The 20885-nt window shown below is 38.9% G+C and overlaps 1 protein-coding gene across 1 annotated transcript in view; it reads right to left on the bottom strand.

Annotated features, from left to right (window-relative positions):
* The window catches only part of RNF38 (ring finger protein 38), a 57785-nt gene extending 57205 nt beyond the window's left edge, over positions 1-580 (bottom strand). The window contains exon 1 of the mRNA XM_017833785.1: positions 492-580. The gene's annotated coding sequence lies outside the window, so the exon portion shown is untranslated. The remainder of the gene's footprint in view (positions 1-491) is intronic.
* Positions 581-20885: the final 20305 nt, after the last annotated feature.

Genomic DNA, 20885 nt, shown 5'->3' with positions numbered 1-20885 from the left:
GAATGTGTCAAAAAAAAGTTAAGAAAATGCTTACACATGACTAGACAGGTTGCTACTTTAAGGCTGCAACACTGAACAGAAGATTCATATCCATAAAAGCTTAAATTCCCAAGTCCAAAACAGGAAAATACAGCTACTGTAAAAAAAAACCAAAACAACCCTTTGAACACTTAGCTAGGCTCTAACCTCTGAAGCCAGAAACCAGTGCTGTTCTTAATTAACCGAGGGTGTCAATATGGCAAATCACAAATGTTTAGAAAAGCAAAGGAATACAACCAAATACAAACATACAATACTAAAAACAAATTTCTCATTAACTGGCTAAAAGACTGTTCGAAGTAAAACATACATCTTGTTATGCTAGAGACAGCTTAAAGAATAACTCTGAAAACCGACTGCTATACCTGCACAACACATCTTTGTGTAGTAAAACCAATACATAAAAACCCCATAATGCATATGACCTCGTGAATGAAACATTTATGTCTCACCTTGTCACTGTCATCATTACAAATGTGATCTTGATGGATTGAATGGCATTGAAACGATGTACCAATACTACCTAGAAAAGAAACATGGGAAAAAAATAATTAACATGATGACCCAATTGCTGTGAACACTAAAAATAAATTTAGCAAACTTTCTTTTCTCCCCACACAGAAGACAGACTTACTTGCCAAATAGCTATGTCTGATAACTGAATAAGCATCAGAGAGACATTTTACAAGTGTGCCAACAATGTCTTCACATATATTTTTTTAAAATATTTAAGCAGAATAAAATTACAGCTATTTCATCAATCTAAAACAAGCAAATGCAGTGAAGTCCACATGCACATATACAAATAAGGACAAGCTACCAATTCACATTTAGGCAATGTAGTCCTGCTCTACGTCCTGTACTACAGAAAATTTTCAGCACCCTGGGTAACCACAAAACAGCAGCCTCATGCCAGCAATACATTAAGAAGAGTGGAAAATTCCAAGGTCAAAATTTTAATCATGTCCAGTTTGCTTGTAGCAGAATTTCTGCCTGTTTAAGGTCTTTCCACAAGTTTCTTTATGCCTAGGAATAGAAGGGACAGTACTCCCCTTCAAAGGCTTATCCCAGTCCTGATACTTCTCTTCAAGGAGGGAGACAAACCAAAATTTGATTGTACCTAAAGAGAGTGTCAGCCAGATTTACAGAACTCTTACACAGTCAGAAATCTTTTAAAGATGCTGTTAATGTGCTCAGAAAGAACAGGAGTGGGCTAACATCTATTGTTCAATTTACGCTTTCCTAAAATGACTCCTCCTGGCAACTACTGAGCAACACGATCATTAAAAAGCAGGGAGAAAAAAACAAATCTAATTTCTAGAGCCACCACATTTCATTTTCCTTACAGAAGATCTACCTAAAACTTTTCTCCACAAATTTCTTGTGGTCTTTTTTTTACAAGTTCGAAAATTTATTAGTCTTATTCTGTAACATTTACAAAAATACCACACAGTAAAGTTTGTCAAAAAGCTTTGTAGTCCACATGTTGTTTTGGTCCTGGACAGAACGGATCAATGAAGATAATCATTTAAGCAGGCAGCCAGCCATAAGCCGTTGTTTAATTTTTATTTTTTTTAACTAAAAAAAAATTTTTTTAAAATTTTTACAGCATATTGTGATGCAACAAAACTCTGGCTTCTGAGAATTCATCTGCCCTTCTGCACTAGCCTGAGAAGGCAGTGTTACCTTAAAGTCACCAAGAAAGTTTAAGAAATAATGCACTAAGAAGAGGAAGCAGCAATGAACTGAATCATAGAAAAGAAAAATCATCAACTGTCAGCCTGAGGGCCTCTTCTGATTGTAACACAACCAACAAGTCACAAAAAACCATGAAACTGATTTAGTTCTTAGGCAAACATCAAAAAAATTGATTTAGTTCTTCTAATGGGGCAGTGTGCAGTGGTGGAAATCACTTAACCTCAAACTGATAATTTTGGACAAAACATTACTTCCACTCTGCAAAGATACAAACAAGACTTCTGTCATCAAATCACATAAGAAATGTCAATTAGGTTCCTTGGTGAAACATTTTAGCAATGAAGGTGTGAACACTGACTAAGACATGTTAAAGACATGAGTCCCTGAGCTCACTGTGAGTTAGCTGGCCTCTTCAGACAGAATTTAGGGAGGGGAGCAAGCTGATTTTTGGACAATTATTCTTTTGAAAATAGTTTATTTTCCCCCAAGCACAAAGCTTCTTTTTGACTTGCCATTTCAGAAAAAAATGTTATTTTGCCATAGAGATCATTGTGTTGGCTTGAACAGCAGCAGAGGACAATTTACTGTGCTCTGTGATTTTTGTAGGAAGAGAAGGCAAAGAAGAAATCACTATACAGTTTAAGTTTCAAGGTGAAAAGAGAAAAAAGGACCAGTTGTAAGGTGTTCAAAATATGCAATGTTCCCCTCCCACTTGATTTAGACATGCAAAATACAAGTGTTTCACTACAAACACTCCACATCCCTTCTTGAAATCGGAATGAATTCCAGCTTAAAGGCAACCTAAAAACCCCAAGAGAACACAGTATTAAGGATAAGGCTTGATGGCTTTCTGCCCATTACCCCAGAGGCAGAACTGAAGCAAAATATAACCTCTTGAATTGGTCTAAAATAAGAAGATAGGTGAAAAATAATGAAAATAGTTATGTCCTGCCAAATTATAACAAACACATAAAAACGGCACCTATGCTTGTGGATAATGAAAGAAATTTCCAGAGGTAGTGCAGTGCCTACATCTAACCTCAATATGATCTAAAACTTGTTCCCTAACCAGTTAAGACTCATAAATGTGGACCTTGCATTACAAGCTACTTTATATGCTTTACAGATAGGCTCTTCAAGAACAGCGATCACATACACAATCTCAGTGATAAGCTGACTTTGTTCTAGCTACAATGGATACCAGCAGCAGCAACACAGCTCCAATAGCAGAGTTTCCAGTTAGTAAACATAACACAGGACACCTGGGCAGCTCATCAGGTTTCATGATGCCACAGCTTTAATTTTTAACAATATCCACATTACCAAGGAAAAAGCTAGCTTGGGTTTTATCTACATGCGTCAGTCATACTCAGCTGTTCTACAGACAAACAAAGGCAATTAGCAGAGGATATGGCAGTGCTTTCTTTTATTTTTTTTTTTCTTAAAAGGATCTTTCATGGTCTTCACATCATATTTGTTTCATTTTCAGTCAATTAATACCCTACAGTACAATAGCAAGATGTAAGACATGAACCCTTAACTGTGAAAAGTAAAGGCTTTACAGACATCCTGGCTGCTTTGCACCAGTGAGCTGGCTCACCAACAACCTCACTAAAAGCAGCCTTCAGAAAAGGGTTTATTTCAAAGACAGCATTGATAATGCAGTCCCTTGAATGGGGCCAACAGAGGTAACAGATCTGAGAACACTGACACAGAGGACTACCAACTAAAGGCTCTGCTTCACAACAATGCAATCTATAATACTGAGTTACACAGCCAGGAAAACCTGTAGGATTTTTCTGATTTTTTTTTATATTTTATTTTTTATATACACATACACACACACATTATATATTATATATATATAAATATGAAAATAATATATTAAAACATATTTATTATATATAAATAATATATTAAAAGCAGTTTTAAATACTTGAGTTATTATGTTTTTAAAGCATTTTCTTTCTGATAGACTGCACTGAGACAAACCTGAAGAAAGGTTAATCACCCTTCAGCCACCTGCAAGGAAGATGAGAGCCAGAATCTCAAAAGATGGCCTCAGCAGCTTTCCATGAGCATCACCAAAGAGTTTTCAAATATTGTTTAACATGTTAACAATGCTAGAGGACTGAAAGGAACTATAAGTCAATTTACACTGCCTTGTCTGCAGGGAGTAGATAGAAACTCAGTTAAACTACCTTCACATCCCCAAATTTTCAGGGAATTTCAGACCAGTTCAAGACTAATTGCGCCTCACAGTTAGCAGATCCTAGGGCTACTACAATCAAAGTTTTAATTCTGGCTGAAGCACTATCTCTGCTACAAAGAGAAGGTAGGGAAAGTGCTGTAAAGACTCCTACATAAGTGACAGAATGTGGCACAGGGGCCAGTGCCCACAGCACCTTCCCAAACACACTTCCTTGCTGCTCTGTTCAGGAGATGCAACTGTGAGGTGTAATGCCCATCATTTTCTCAAGCAACATCCCAGCTTGAACTCTCTCTCTCCTGCAATCCAAAGTAGTCTCCATGCTGTGCGAGTAGCGGGGCACTTTGTAACAGTCAGCTTGTTTTCTCAGGCTCACAGCGTCTAATACCTAGGTGACAAAACTGTGGCCTCAATTTATGCTGAGACACTGCCAAAAGACAACAGGCATCCATGAAACATCGGATCAGCCTCCCCTTCATCATTACCGGTATCAGGAGAGGGTAGAGAGTAACGCCCTTCAACTGATGCACACGTAACATGTGCTTGTGTACATATATATATGTGTGTGTGTATTTATATATGTAACACACAGACACACAGAGTCCCAAAGGCTTAAGGAGAAACTTGTTTGACTTTTACCCCTTTAAACACAAATACTTTTGCCCTTTCTTTTTTCAAATCAAAGTGAGATACCCAGGTCAACAGGATGACTTGAACTCTGGGAAAAACATCAGTTCTTTTGTAAAAAGCGAGAAAGAAGGAGTGCTGCAATCCCCAGCTACAGGAAAGGGGTTGTTTTCCTTCTAAACCCACACATTAAACTGAACAGCAAAAATAAATCTTCAGATTCTTTTTCGGATTTCATGGGTTCTACCTAACTTGCACATTGTAATAAGAAGAGAATATATATCAGGTTTGAATGGCTTGCTTCATGCTTGCCAATATTAAACCACCCAAACACACACAATGCTAGTCCAAGGGAAAAAGAGGTGTGAGTTCAAACCTTTTAATTCAGTCATTTCAGAGCTACTGGAAGTACCTCATCGCTTAAATGAATTACACTTGATTAGTACACTCACTAACAGTCCTCTCCAGCACCAGTCTGATTAGGAAAATATTTGTGTATGACACCTGTACTATTAAACCTGCTTCATCTAGAGTGATGCTGTGTTTTCCAAAATAGCAAAGGCATGGAAACAAAGTCTGAACTGGATCGAGTTTAGACTCTTAATCAACTGCTCTCTAAAAAAACCAGTGAATTGAGTGGAGTGTATGTATCTTCTGGTGAGATAAAGCTATGCATGGCTAGTGTGCTTGAAATGATACAAGGAAGAGATGTTAAATTTTCCGTTATCTAGGAGGCTCAACTTGCAAAAAAATCATGCAAACCACTCATGCAGATTTCTAACATGTGCTAGTCAACAATGCTCCTCTATCTGTGACGCATTATTTAGATTTTCCTTCTAATTCAAGAGCCTTTCAAACTGCAGTAAAGAAGTTACTTAAGAGGTAAACAGTAGTATACTTTGATGTTACAACAAAAACGTTTAAGTGAGTTCAATAAATGATTCATCTACTCAAACTGGTCAATTAAGAGATGGCTGCAAATTAACTATATTATAACACTTAACAATTTTTTTTCAAATGCATGCAAATCTGACCACGGAGAAGAAACATGTTGCATCTTGCCTGGGGGTTGCAGCTATGCTAGATGCATACAGTGCATACTGCCTCTTTTCTTCCACTCTTTTTTTTTTTTAAGAACTCTGACAAATTGAAATTCCACTGGTTTCTGAGAGATTTGCATTGACTTTAATTTCTGTTGTGGAAAGAATTTATTACACACTAGGAAGAGCTAATATTTTTCAGTTGTGTGGTATGGCACACCACTGATAACTTTTAAGCAACTCCTGAGCATGGAGCACACCTATCTAAGATGCTGGGATAAAACTCTGGAAGACATTCTAGCCAGGAAGAGGCCTTAAGTCACTACAGAAGAAAAAAAATGTAAAATGCCTCCTGAACTTCTCTCCTTCCTTTCCTCCTGCTTCCTCTACTTGTCAAGAAATCCATGCTCTTGTCAAACTGCAAACAACATGGGTTTGCTGGTGCCTCCTCACTTGTGGTATCCCCTTCCACTCCCTGGCCCCAGTCAGACTCACTGGTGAACCTTTTCCCCACCTCAATGCTCAGCTGAGGAATGCTGTCCTCAATTCCACATAACCCAGTGAAAACTTATATCTTGTAAGCATCAGAAACCACGATAACAGTCTGCAAGAAAAGCTCCCTCAGCTTTTCCTTTTTCTGCAGCTATCAGAGAAATACACAACTTGATTAATAACTAGCAAGAAATCGGATGAAAATGACACAACTGAGAGTTCACACTTCTGACTAAATGACACCTCTCAGACATTTTAGGAGAAAAGGAGAGTAACCTAAAGGACAGACTTTGTATTTTAAAACCTTGAAGTCTGATACATTTTAACGATGGCAGAGTTTTAAAAAGGAATGCACAAAGTTTCTTTAATACAGCAAAAAGTCTGAATATTGAGGCATGCCTCAGCTTCAAAAGGAGAGCTCATCTATAAATCAGTACTGAAGAAAGATCTTTTTACTGGAGGTTTTTGCTGAGTCTCTACAAATCTGTGTAAATACTTCTACTTCAGGGAACATCTAATTTAAATGCACAACTTTCAAAATGGCCCTCACAGTACCAGTCTGAATACACATCATATGAATATACATCTACATACTCTTTACCTATGTGTTGAAAATTTTATGTTATTTAAAAGTAGACAGTAACAAGAATTGTTAGGATGCAAGATGAACTTCTTCTGAACTATAAGGCTATGTTGTGTAAGTTAAAGATGGATTATAAACGTGGAGTTAACAATCTGAACATTAATAATACTTAGCACAGACAAACCTAGCAACTTAAATATTACTTAAAAATAAATAGCTAGAATAGACCACACACCAACCACCTGGTAATGAACAGTGAACTGATGAAGAGCAAGACGACCCCAGACCCTAACGTTGCTGTTGGTCCAGACTGTCACGTGAGGGATGGGGAATTTGGATTGCAAGTGTGTAACTGCCCAGGGATTTCTTTGTTCAGGGTCCCTCTTTTTGAGGTACCTGGATCGAGCCACCAGATATCACAATCGATCTGTGTCAATAAACCTAACTAGTGGAGATAAGAGCCTAGTGTCAAAAGCTTCTTTAACAGTGTGCTTGCAAATAAACTTAAAATAACGGCCCCCTCACCTCACAGAGGAAATTACTGTGGCCTAGCTGTTGCCTTCTTCCTTCTGCATTAACTTTACAGCTCCATGTTTTCTAGCGAAGAACAGGAACAACCACACTTCAGATTGGACTTGAGTCCTTCCTGTGATGGAACATCTACAACTTCTCCACAACATCCACATGATGGCAACCATCTCCAGTGTTTCTCCACCCTCACTGTTAAAACTTTCTTCTTTATATCCTCTTTATAGTCCTAAGTCTACCCTCTTCCCATTTAAAACTATGGGGACACCAGAGCTGGACACAGTACTACCGGTGAGGTCTCGGTAGAGCAGAGTAGAAGGGGCAGAATCACCTCCTGCTGGCCACTCTTCTTTTTAGACAGCTGAGGACATGGTTGTGAACTGTAAATACACACTTCTGGCTCATCTGAATTTTCACCCACCAGTACAGCCAAAGTCCTTCTTTGCAGGGTTGCTTTCAACCAATTCATTTGCCAGTCTGCACTGAAATTGAGGATGACACTGACCCAGGGGCAGGACCTTGCACTTGGCCTCGTCGAATCTCATGAAGTTCACATGGGTCCATTCAAAGCCATCTAGAGATGGCTAAAATCCCTTCCATCAAGCCTATCTAATGGTGTAGTTACACCATTAAGCATGGTGTCATCATTAAGATATCAAAATATACTGGTCCCAGTACAGACCCCTAAGGGACACCACTCATTACTGGTTTTCAGATGGACACTGAACCAATGACTGTAACTGTCTGGACATGGCCACCCAGCCAATGCCTTATCCATTAAACAGTGCACTCATCAAATCCTTCTCTCCAATTCAGCAACAAGAACGCTGTGTGGGACTGTGTCAAAGGCTTTACAGAAGTCCAGGGAGGTATCTGTAGCTCTCCCCTTGTCCACTGATGCAGTCACTCCGTCATAAAAGACCACCAAAATGGTGATCAGTCAGGCATGAATTCCCCTTGGTGAAGCCACATTGGCTGTCTCTAATCACTTCCATGTCTTCTCTATCATTTGACATAGCTATCAGGAGGATCTGTTTTATGATTTTACCAGGCACAGAGGTGAGGCTGGCTGGTCAGTAATTCCCAGAGTCCTCCTTTTAACCCTTTTCAAAAGGAATTTCTATTTCCAAAAGAGAGCCAAAAGTGCCTGTGGGATTATCGATTAAAGATACATGAATCTGAACCATCTCAACTACTCTACAGAAATAACAACTAACACATATTCCAACTTCTGTGTGAGGAAGGGAACAATTTTCCAAAAACTGTCTTATTCCCACAACCAGTTTGTGCTTCTTAAGGGGTGATCTATCTACCTATACATTCTGCAGATAATTTCTGTGCTGCTGCAGACAACATGTACGGATTCAGAAGAGATTACTCCCATTGGACCTGCCAGTTAGGTACTTGAACCAGGTCAACACAATCATCAGTTCCTCCAGTCTCAGCAGTCATTCTTAGATCTTTTCTCATAACAGGATCCTTCGGGGGTGATTTTCCGAAGAACTGACTTAAACTGCAGCTTGAAACATACTCCCTCTGCTGCTCAAGCACAAAAACATGCTTCCTCTTACCTGCTGTATTACACGACTCTTACAAGACCTACCTACAAAGAATACTTGAGACACAAAGGTTGATGCTTTAAGATAACCAATGTTTTATTTTCCATTCTATTCTCCCCTGCAGTACAGCTAAGATTCACTGCTCCTACACTGGAGTTATCTCTGATCTGCAACAAAAAAAATTCAGAGTTCATTAACAAGCTAAAAGGAAACTCCTTTTCTGCATTAAAATGCTGCAAGAGATTGACACTATTGCCAGCAAGCTCTGAACAGCATCTCCAGTTTATGGTGCCTGGCCAACAGTTTCTTTGCTGTTCCCTGGAGGCTGTTTCATCAGGTTTGCTTCTCCACAAGTAGAGTCTAGTAAAGGATGCTCACACCCTGCATATGCACATTTGATGCCATTCCAGAGTGAAGCACAGCATTCATCTATACAGACACATAGTGGGGTGACACCCACCACAGAAAATACTACTCAAGAGCCAAAACACAGCATATGTTTTCATATGCTCTTTCATAAAGAGCCTCTCCTCCAGTAAGTTCAGTATCTACTTAAAAAGAAGGAAACTTTTTTCCTGTTCTTGTCATGTTTCAAAAGGAGGCTAACAGCAGTACTGTAAGCCCCAAAGGTATCCAAACACAGTTACTTTAAAGCATATGCAAACACCTAGAGAAGGGGAGAAAACAAGTATTTCAATAACTCAAGGCTGACTTTTGCTGGAAGTAAATCAATCCTAAAAGCAAAAAATAAAACTGGCAATCCACAAAGCATTTTAAAAAAAAATCTTTTAATCTTGTCTTGGAATTCAGTTTTCATCATCTGCTGTGTGGGAGCTGAAGCAAGAGATGCAAATACCAAGCACAACTACATTAAAAGCCAGGTATGAGCAGATAAGGTCACAGATACCCTCAACACTGCTCTATTTCCATCCTTATAGGAATTTATATTAATGGCTTTGAAGATTTGAAGTTGTCTTGAATTTCTGAGCCTCTTGAATGTAAGTTATTTTTCAAGCTACCTGAAAATTCAGGAATTTGTTCTCGTCCATTTGTAACTAGACTGAGTAAACTGATTTTCTTGAAATTCATTTTTTCTTGAGAATCTTATTTAGTCCCTGAAAAAATCAAAGACCACGTATGCAAACTGTCTATCAACTTTCTGGATGCAATGACTAAAGTACTTTCCAGGGATTAAATTTATTGTCACCAGCATAAGCCTGCTATCATTACAACAAAACCAAAACCAAAGGCAAAACCCCAAACAAAACCAACAAACAAATCAAAAACCAATCAACCAAAAAAAAGAAAAAAACCCCCAACAAGCGTAGAAGCACAACTTTAAACCTTAGCTTGTTGCCTCCCTCCTATTTCTTTATGGTATCACTCATCAAACACAGCATTAATCTGCAAAAGGGCTGAGGTTTTTTGTTTGTTTGGGATTCTGGTTGGTTGGCTGGCTGGCTGGTTGGGTTTGGGTTTTTTTGAGGGGCAATGGGTTTGGTTTTTTTGTTTGTTTGTTTGTTTTTAATAAAAGCCTTAAAGTTCCCATACAGCCTAGCCTGGAGAAGAGAAAACCTTCTACATTTGGTAAAAATGTTGTTGGTGCTGTCTGACTTCTGCAGTCTTTGGCACAGATAGAAAACAGCAATCTAGAGTATGAATTTATGATCAACTTTTTCCAGTTTCCTGCTTCTATTAAGAAACAATGTCAGTGAAATCCCAGAACTAAAATTTTCAATGTGCCTCAATTATTTATTCTTTTATTTTTTTATTTTCATTGCATGTTCAATCCGACCATAAAGCAATGGCTAGTGATGAGGCACTGCCTACCTAGGAACTGACCTCGCAAATTCTGAAAGCATGGTTATAGGTGCACGTTCAAGCCATCCCTAGGAAATTATTTCAATTTTCTCAAAGGAGAGAGAGCTCAAGCTCTCTCTACAGACAACTTATTTGGTAAAATGGGAAAACCTGAACACAATCAAAATTGGCCTCAGAGAGAGGCCAGAGAAATTGGCCAGAGAAGCGAGAGTTAAGTAGTGCTCTGTTACTGTGCATGAGTTCTCCACAGCCCTCACCTTCCTGCAGCAAAGTGCTTACAATTGCAACTTACTTTAATAATCAGTAGGAGTGACTTGCCCAGACAAAATGAAAAAGTTAATTTATATTTGACAAGTCATGAAATAACTTTCTCTCTTCCTGTCTTTGTTGGTCTTGTTCCAGTTAGTAAGCATTTGTCCCAGTCTTGTTTCAAAGAAAATCACGTTAACTATCAACATTTTATATGTCTTTTTCTCACAAATGCAGAGTATAAGACCAGTAGCAGCCAGAGACACCACACCAACTTTTTGAAAAATCATAGAAAAAATTTAGTAATATTTCTGTCCCCTGAACAAATCAAGGTATGATGATAACACAGAAGTTACTTGGGAAGAAAAGAAGAAAAGATTGACAGCACACCTCTTTTATCCCAGTGCTGCATGTGTGTACATGATAATAGAGATTTCAATTCCACAATATCACAGTTTTCTTCCCTTTCTGGATATAACATGTCTCAGGCTGACAAGGTTTTCACAAAAAGAGAACCTCCTCAAGGAACCTAAAACTTGGTTTATCACAAGCAGCAGTATCACTGTAATTAATACGGCAAAGATTCTGAGAAAATAAGAAGTAAATTTGACAGTTGAACGTTTCTCTGGAAAAACAGCTTTTACTTTTTTTGAGTACCATTCAGTAAGTAAATTACGTCAAGCTTTACAGAACGACAATTCTGTGCTCATCTGTTATGCCTTTCATGGGGAATTCCTTACAATTCCTTTTTTCTATTCCAGCTTTCAAAAGCAAGATGCACTCCCACATAGTTCAAGGGATCCTGGTATTCCTTTCCCAGGATGCCTAGGCATCTCCACAGCTCCCAGACCGTATCATCACCTATATCCCACTTAACGCTTGTCCACACTGTGCTCATTTGCAAATACAAAACTTTTTTCTTCTGCACTATCTATTCTGAGGAAGGACATCAACTCGCATATATAAGTGCTCAGTTTTAGTTATTACAGGCCAATAGTTAAAACTACAAGTAAATCAGCCAGCAACCAGATACACAGAAGACATCAGGTTTGTTGCTTTCAATTTCCATCATTTTTGGAATCTGATTTCTTTTTTGATGATTTTGAGTTTTAAAGACTCTTCTTTACTCTAATTTAAATGGACAACCATGAGGGTGGTAAATCAGAATAATGGCACAAAAGTCCAAGCCTCTGCCAACTTTCAAATCCGAAGAGCACATTACATAACTAGAATTTTTTTTAACGAAGAAGTACTCCAAGAAACTTACATTTAAAGCCTTTGCTCCCTGTTCTGTCACTACAGAAGCCTTGATAAAAAGCTCTGTCTGACTGTCTTTTAAGCCCCCTTTAAGTATTGAAAGGTCACAAGAAGGTCTTCTCCAGACTGAACAACCCTAACTCTCTCAGCCCGTCCTCATAGGAGAGGTGCTTCTGGCCATACTTCTCTTTAGGCAGCCCAGGACACTGTTAATTTTCTGAGGCAAAATGCATTTCAGTCTGTCCTGGACCTTGGAGATTGCAGAACACATCTTCTGAAGTCTTCCCAAATGTAACACTGGAAAAATCCTATCTAAAGTGTCACATTTTTGGAAAAAAGCTATGAAAAACTGAATGCTATCTTTTTTTTTTCCAGGCAACTACTCCACTCTTACCAGGCCAGATATCAGGGAATTTGTCACATACTTCATCTATAAAAAGAACCCCTTTTTCAAGTAAACACCTTCTCTGATTTTTTAGACCTTCAGCTTCTAATTCAATTTCAAAATTTTAAAAGAAATCAGACAGATTACAGTAATTTTTTCCCATCAGTCCTCCCTGTATCTGTGTGAAAAGGCAGCCAGTCAACATTCAAGGCACATTACACCCAACACCATGTTCCTGTTGGTCAAAACCATTCACCTCACCAGACCATTTCTTCAACTGTTTTCAGACCAGATAATTCACTTTACGTTCTCCAGCAATAACAACAGACAGAAACAGCCTTCTGAATACATGGTATAGAAACAACCATATGACTCACGATGGAGGTGAAAAGCTTCCAGAGTTAAATACGCTTCTTTTTCAGTGCAGGCAAAATGCCCATGCTGTCCTATTGAGTACTGCAATTAGCCAACTACGTATTTTTATCATTATTTCTGCACAATGTTGCCTTTTCCCTTTTAAAAACACAGAAATTGTTTGGCCTACCCACATTTCACAGGCTACCAAGTCTTAGCAAGTTCATTAAAAGTTAACAGAAGCACTCTTTTGATACATATCCAACACTGAGATTAGAAAGCTGTCAGCCGTGGAACAGGTTAATTTTGTAAATGAGAGCAAATGGAGAAACTAAATAAAAATTTGATCTTCACATTTATTTTGCCTTCGTTAGACACTAATAACTCTAGTAAGGGAACTCTGGAAGCTTTGCCATCTAGGAACAAATAGACAATCTTGTCCCAGTGCTAGTCAATAGCAATTCTGTCTGAAGTGATCGCAGAAGACAGCACTTAATTTCTCCTTCTTTTGGCACTGCCTGTCAGCTCACAAGAACCAACAGTTCTGGCTCTCCTGATGTGCAGGTTCCATATGGATGGTGTCAGCTATGAACAGTGACGGATCCATCCCTCATAAATTTGTCCAACCATTCTCAGTTCTCTGTTTTTCGTAACAAATTTGAACTTCATTCAAATTCGCCTTTCTAAGAATCCTTGCATTTTCCAAAACTCACCTAGGGTTCTCAACAGAAGAGAATCTCTATTTTTGGAAAGAGCACATTAACAAAACTAGTTCTGTCTAGCATTTTATTCTGAAATCACTGCAGTTAATATCCATCAGAAAGGTAATTTACCTTTCTGCCAGGTACCTATTCAAGCAACACAGGCTGGGTTGCACCCATCTATCTATGTTAAAAATTTGGAACCAAATCATTGCCAAGATCAGAACTAGTAGGATGGATACTACCAAGGCTACAAGTTAGGTCCCTTTTGCTTCTGTAAAATATGCAGTATACAGGCAGTTTCTCATTAATTCACAGCATACAGAAAGATTCTTTCATCTAGAGGTCTCCTGAGACTCAAACAGACATACCTTTTGGACTGTACATTCAACTCAGCAGTATGTTAAAAGATGAGATTACTTGGAAGTTCTCAGGAGAGCATCTCCATTCCAAACCCTTTCATAACAAAGGATGAAAAATGCAGAACAATGAAATGCCATAGTAATACATTCTCCAAGAAAAATCACGATGGATCAATATAAAGATTTTGTACACAACCTTGCTTACAATCCCCAATTGAAGAGTCTTTGAACACCAGAGACTTGCATGTAAAAATACATTAATTTAAATTAAGATACTGAATTTAAATTTAGTTATTTTCAAATGTACTTGAAATTGAAACCTAAGTTGTCTAGAATGGAGAAAAAAAAAGTATTTTAGTATTTCAAAGGGTGTATGTTAGTCCTGAAGTTTTAGGATCAGTCAAGCCTCTGAAGGAAGTTCTTGGCCAACCAAACGAAGTCAGAAATGTTTGGGGCATTCTTTCAAAAGTTGATGCCTTTTTTCCCTCTTTCTGCTAAAAGAAACTTGCTAGCTTACTCATTCAAAGTTGGGAAATTTATGACAAATTTTAGGAGAAAACAGTCTAATTTTTACATATTGGAAAAAGGAGCAAAGTGAATATTAAATCACTAGTTCTGCAAATAATACATGCCAAGAAAAAAATTGTTACATTTGCATCTCCTCCAAATAACTTAGTTTACATTTTCCTGATTTTCTAAAGCTGCTTTATTCTCAGCATACTGACATGTTAACACATCTGCCTTTTAAGACTGTTTTAACAAGCTTGTTGTCTAATTTCATTATGCTTCTATTCAAGAGGAGCAAAATATCAATTAAGAAATAAAAACTAATTTTCTCAGGGAAAACAAAATAAACCACGCAATTTCCCAAAAGACTAAAACACAGAACATAAGAAGCCAATAAAATGTGCAGCAACATAAATTGCTTAAATGTGCCTGTAAGTCACCTCCTTTCCTCAAAAAATTTTGCAAACAAGATTCAGATTTTCTTTAGATGAATGCTTCAAAGTTAAACTGAAAAACGTACATCAAAAAGGTATCCTATTTGGCAATTTGAATTAATTTAAACCAACCTAACCCAGTTTCCATGTGAAGACATTTTTGTCACAGCCTATGGGTTTTGCTTGAGGCTTTTCACCCCCACCTTAAAGGTGGACAGAAAGCATGCACAACTTTTATTAATTCAAAAGAAGCAAGACACAAGGCACACTGTCATAAACACCGGCTAAGTAAAATCAGCAACAAAGTAAGGGACATCGTATTTTGACTTCCAGCAGCTTTTTTTTTTTTTTCCAAGGTGCCAAGTTGCAAAACCCGAGTGGATTGTTTCTCCGAAATGCAAAGCAACTTGCTGATTTGTTACTGGGGTGGGTGGATTCTGGAAGCACCACCGGATAAACAAAGGACCTTTGAATGGAGCAATTACCGGGTCACAATATAACTGCTTTTAAGTGACTACAAGTTGAGTATTAAAAATGGTCGTATTAAAATATTTAAACTGTTAACTGGGTCAAATATTTAACCTGTAGATGACTGGCACTTGGGAACTTTTCCAGTTACCAGCCTCCTCTCAGTTACACTTTTGTCTGTGCAACAGTGCATATATACAGAGGTGCTGAGCCTCTCTCTGCTACCTCCTAACTCCTCCTACAGCCATCAGCACAAGCAGCCTCAGTTGTTTAGAATGACCAGAGTGATCTATGATTAAGAATTAGCACAGAAAGATCAGGATATTGCAGATACCTTCCTTCATCAGTCTCCAACAGACCTGCTTGATGACTCCTCACACAAAAGTAGAAATACCTCTCTCCATGCATCCACAGTCTTCTCAGACATTGTTTAACTCCATGCTCAGCAGTCACCAACTCACTAAAAGGAACACCACCCGAAAAGCTGGCTTAATGTTACCAAGCTCAACTGTAAATTGTCTCATTGGGAGCAACTTTGATCAAAGTTGCCAAGGTACAACTCTCTGGTAGAGTTGTATCCCCCTGCCTCCCCCCACCTACTATAACAGAGGAGTAGCATGAGAAGAATAACTTATACAACTGCTTTTTCTTTTTTTAAGCATCAAAAATATGATTGATATAAGGAAAAATTTTATCTCTGGTCGAAAGACTGCATCTACTTTAAGTCTATAACCTAGAGGAATTGACTAACACAGGTTTCCCAATGGAGAATTGTCCTTTGATGTAATCAGAACAGTCTTGGCACTTCACTGTTCTTAGAAAAAATAAAGGGACAGAAAATCAACCATCCACAAGTACTTCATTCACAAAACATGCATTGCACTGTTTCCCTGTGAACATTGCCCAGTGCTGTTACACTTTGTATGGCAAGGAAAGAAAACACATAGTAAAACTGGGAGTGTTCTAGTCTTTGTACTGGACAGGTTTACCAGATGTTAGGCAGAAAGCAAAGTGCCTTTGGCTACAAAACAAGTAAACTAAAATCCTAAATGGGCTACAGAGAGCTCACTTTTTGATTTCATTAAATATGTGTGTGTGTGTAACTATACCCTCCTGTTGGATAGTTTGTGAAACTTGGGAGTAGCCTGAACACAGTGCAGAGGGGGACACAAATTGTAACTTTATTACTTTACCATCAGCTTTAAAAGGCCAAGGCAACACACAAACATGAACATAAATTAAAAATAAATCATATACGCTATTTTTACATTTCAGACTGAGGCAGTTTTTACTGGCAGAATATGCTTTTGCCAATATAAACTGCCTCAGTGCTGTAAACTTGGTTTCCCAGTCATACCGGTGAACTCATTTTAGCTAAATTCTTGTCACACAACACCCCAAGGACTCACTACAAAACAAAGTATTGTTGATAGTCCTACTCCAGCTTTCTCTCCACAATCTAGACTCTAAAGGCCACTTAAGAGTACAAAAGGTTCACCTGCACTTTTCCAAAACTGTAGAGAATAGCAAACAAAACCATAGCTTCATACAGAACTACCTACAACCATACAGTAAGCATCTGCTGAATAGGCTTCTCTCAAAAACACCCTCTTGCAAAGTAATTCAGAAATAAAAATTCCTTTTAATCAGCTGCCCAAATCACTGGGTCATTGCAAAGTGTCTGCAGCAAGAACTGAACAGAATGAAAAATAATGAGAAATGTGCACATGTTCACGTGGCAGGAGATCCAGCCCAGGAAGGCTAAGCTGTGCTATCAGTCTCGCTGAAATCAGTTGAGAGCAGGTGCAGGCAAACGGAAGATGCCAAAGTCACAGCTCCGTTTTTCCAGCTACAACAAACTGCGTGTGTGCACAGTCTGTTCCTGTGTTTGTGTGTTTCTAGTGAAGCATTAATATGTACTCAAATGTGTATAAAATAAATCCCAATACATTCCCTTGACATAAGCTTTACTGTTAGTTAAAAACATTCAAGTAAAATTTTAACACTGTGTACACAGAATGGAAACAAATTAGATCACATTACTGAGTTAATTACCCAGCAATTTGTATATAAACAAAATACAGCTCCAGGACATACAAACACTAGCCAAATCCACAAAACCTCTACTACTTGAGGTCTTTCAAATAAAAATTAAATCAGTTTTTAAATTAAAAAAAAAAAACTGCAAAGAAACCAAACAGTAGCATTTCCTTGGGCTCTGGCCAGGAATGCCAAGTTCTATTGCCTGCAGTATGTTTTCACTGCAAAGTAATAAATTCTGCCATGGATGAGGTTACAGTGTGAGCAGCAACTTCTAACTACAGCAATGGTATGGGAACAGATTTTAACATGTTTCATGCAACTGTTAATTCTATTTTAAGATTTGAATTTATTAACCAAACTTTCTTCCTTTTTTTCTCCTCCCTTTCTTGAAAAGTCTTTAAAAAAAGCAAAAACAAAACCAACAAACAACCCAATAAACCCAAAGGGAGGTACCAGTGATTGCAAAGGGCAGAAGACAGATGGTGTAAATGGTTAAATTACATGATGCTTTCCACTTATTTCCTTGTATGGCAGCATTAGTCAAGGCAATACACCCATCTTTCTTTCAGTTAAATTACTCTTAAACTCACATCATCTCCAACTGGAAAGGGAGCCTTTGTTCTACAGATAAGTGAAGAATTGGGGAATGGCAATAGAAAGAGTAAAGGACCCTGAGTGACAAGAAAAAGAGGCACTTCAGGAGCAACAGTACAGGCTGAAGAGGCCCCTGTCTGAACTGTATATGCAGAAACACATGCAGTCTGAGAACACACAGGAGGAGGAACAAGAGCTCTGCATCCAGTCACCACACAACGTGACTGGAATAACTGAGATGTGGCAGGAATGACTGAGTTGTGAAGGACAAACAGATGCTCTTCAGGAAATGCAGACAGGGAAAATGAAGGTGAAGGATGTCTTTATGCGAAAGACCAGTTTGGATATATGGAGTTCTTTCAGGGGACAGCTGCTGGGTGAGAGCTTGTGGGTTCAGATTGGAAAAGATGTCAGGAAGAGTGGCATCGTGACAGGAAAGGCTTTCTTACAGACCTCCCATGTAGATGAAGCACCCTAAACAACTTGAGAATTGCTCTTGAGCACAACCTTGGTTGTTGTGAATTATTTTAATCTCCTTGAGAAACAACAGAGCAGGTGGAGACACACACTGGCAAGCAGATTTCTAGAAAGAATCACCATCATGGCTGGGCTTCGCAAACAAAGATTTGGGAAGGGCTCTACCCACGTTTGTTACAAGCACGTTGGTGGCTAAAAAGGCCAATATGAGATAGACACGTCCAGTTGCAAAAGGCACAGCAGAAAGACTCCTTAGGTGGAATATTCTGCAAGGCACGATTCTTTCTGTGTTGTCTTTTCTCCTCAAGGGTGATCCTGCGTGCTTTCTCAAAGGCATCAGCAGCGTTATAGATGGCGTGTCTCCAGGCCTCCCGATTTGAGGCCAGAGTAGACCAGTTATGGTGATCAATATGGCCAAGGCTGAGATGTTGTTTCAGGGAGTCCTTGTATCTTCTCTTTGGGGCTCCTCTCATGCAGCCGGTGGCAAGTTCACCATAGAGCACGATCTTAGGGAGGTGGTGATGGTCTAGAAAGAATATATCCTTAATATAGGTACTGGACAGGCTAACCTGGGCCAGTGTACAGCTAAGAACAGCTGCTCTTTCACTAGCTGGGAAGTACCAACTAAGGATATAAAAATCACTGGCAGCCTCATGGTAGTGACCATGACATAGGGAGTTCTAGACCTGGAGGGGAGAGAGGAAGGTGAGCAATACAATACAGACTGTGGACTTTCAGAAGGTAGATCTGGGGAGTGGTAGACATGATCCCATTGAAAGCTGCAATGGTGGGTAAAGGATTACAAAAAAGCAGATAGGTCTTTGAGGACATTCTCCTAACATGGGAACAGTCCAGCCCAACACTCAGGAATTCAAGTAGATGTATCAGGAGACCAGCCCAGCCTAGTAAAGAACTCATGGTGGAACTCCACTGCAAAAAGGCAGTATTTAGGAGGTGACAGAGAAGTTAGGCTACAAGCAAGGAACTTAGAAACATTGCCTGAGCATGCAGGAATGGTATCAGCAAAGGCAAAGTTCAGCTATAGGTCAGACCTGCAGGTCAAAAGGAAAACAGTAAGAGTTACTACTGCTACATGAACAGTAAAAGCCTGACCACTGAAAACACAGGATAGGTACTGAATGCTGTAGGTGATTTAGTATCAACAGAAACAGGTAAGACAGAGGTACTCAATGTCTTCTTTGCCTCTGTTTTTTATCTGTGCAGTCCTTCAGGGTCCATTCTTATAGACAAGGCTCAAGGAGATTCAAAGAACAGCCATCAGTTGATGATGACTTAGTCAGAAACTGTATAACAGAACTTGAACCATACGAATCCATTGGATGAGACCTCCTGAACCCAAAGGGGAGTTGAGAGACAATGACAATGCCATGCCAAGGCTCTCTCTCTTTCTCACATGTGAAGTAGCATGGAAACTGGGGAGGCCCCTGGCGACCAGGAAAAAGCAAATGTTACACCAGTCTTGGATAAAAAAAAATAAAAGACCAAAAGGTCACTAAGGGAACTGCAGAATGGTCAGACTCACTTCAATCCTCATGGATCAAGTCAGTTCTCACCAAGCATGTTTCTGAACATGCAGATGGAAGCTGACTGTGTTCCTGTAGTTCTCACTCTATTGTTAGTCACCAGCCAGAAAGTTAATATGGAATCTCAAACGTATCTGTAACTGTGGCTGAAAGAAATCAAGGAAACAACCTATGGAGGGATGAGAGAGGAGGATGAATGGGATTCAAAAGCACACAGCTCTAATTGTAAATCTCCAATTAAGAGCTGGCTGTGGAAGTATAAATCCAGTTTCTAAAGCTCACATTCACTTTGAACACCTTTTTTAAGCAAACTTATAAAACAACAACAAAATAAGATAAATATCCAGGAAAGACTATTTTTAGAGATACAAGTTTATTGCAAGTTTTAAAGTAAGAACAACAGAAAGAACTCTATTAGAAGCTCACACAAATTTCAAGTAGTTAGAAAATGCTCTTTTAATTGTCAAGCTGTCAGTATTATTGCAAGCCAATCTATTTGCAACTGAAATCCACCAACATACAAACCGCAACACATCTTATGAAACAGTAAATATTTGCAGATGTTCCTGAAAATTATTGTTGAAGCACTCTCTGGCAGCTGTAGGTACCTCTGAAGAACATGCTGGAATCGAGAGGCCCTCAGCATCAGCATCCTCCCTAGTCTCAAAGTATGACATGACAGCACTCCTTGGGTTCTGACAAAGACCTGCCCTCAGAAGGAAGAGGTTTGCATTCTACAAATGTCAGCTGCTCCCTCGTTACAATATTATTGTCCAGAAACATCTACTAAAAGCTTCTGAGCAATTTGCAGTTTCATACAAGTCCTCTCTTCTTCCACCTCTACATCTACCTGCTTGTGTATCATACTGGCTTAAAATTACTTACTGAAAATCCATGCTCATATCACTGAGAAT

This window comes from Lepidothrix coronata, unplaced genomic scaffold (assembly GCF_001604755.1).
Source record: "Lepidothrix coronata isolate B3197 unplaced genomic scaffold, Lepidothrix_coronata-1.0 Scaffold220, whole genome shotgun sequence".
Taxonomy (NCBI): domain Eukaryota; kingdom Metazoa; phylum Chordata; class Aves; order Passeriformes; family Pipridae; genus Lepidothrix; species Lepidothrix coronata.
The sequence above is the reverse complement of the archived record's forward strand: the minus strand, read 5'-3'. Positions and strand labels throughout refer to the sequence as shown.